Genomic DNA, 590 nt, shown 5'->3' on the forward strand with positions numbered 1-590 from the left:
TCACTCATCCCCAAGAAAACATTCATACTAACACTAACACACAAGCGTCCAGCCACTCACACGTGCAAAATTACATACTAATACACAAACATAGACATACACACTGACACACAGAAACGCCGACCCTCACCCAAGCTAAATATTCCCCCAAATATTCGACAACCAGCAAAGCAGCTGCACGACTCGCTAAAAAAAGAGACATTTTAACCAGCGATCTGACGTCTGCTGCACCTACGTAAATACATACCATAAAAAGCCTCCGATACACATATACAGGAGAAAAAAACGTAAAAAAAAAAAATATATATATATAAACATCAAATATCTTTTTTAAAAAATGTACCTCCTCTTGAGAGAAAACCAGACGAAAAAAACTGTATATGTATATCCACCTAAAATGCCAAAGAAACGTTCATGTACATTAAGATACAATTTTGTCTCGGCAGGAGGAGTGAAAAAGGTTGCCAAATTAGCTAGGGATTAGAGTTTAATCCGCCTCGACGAACGCTTTTTGTCCGACGCTTTCCCAGGTGGTCTACAGTGTATTCATATTTTCACGACTAAGATGAGTGCGGCGAGAGACTTGCTGG

The 590-nt window shown here is 39.3% G+C and overlaps 1 protein-coding gene across 1 annotated transcript in view; it reads right to left on the reverse strand.

Annotated features, from left to right (window-relative positions):
* LOC119594224 (discoidin domain-containing receptor 2-like) overlaps positions 1 to 590 on the reverse strand; it is a 7,055-nt gene that overhangs the window by 510 nt on the left and 5,955 nt on the right. The gene's annotated exons all lie outside the window — the stretch shown is intronic.

Source organism: Penaeus monodon, chromosome 33 (assembly GCF_015228065.2).
Source record: "Penaeus monodon isolate SGIC_2016 chromosome 33, NSTDA_Pmon_1, whole genome shotgun sequence".
In the NCBI taxonomy this organism is placed as follows: Eukaryota; Metazoa; Arthropoda; class Malacostraca; order Decapoda; family Penaeidae; genus Penaeus; species Penaeus monodon.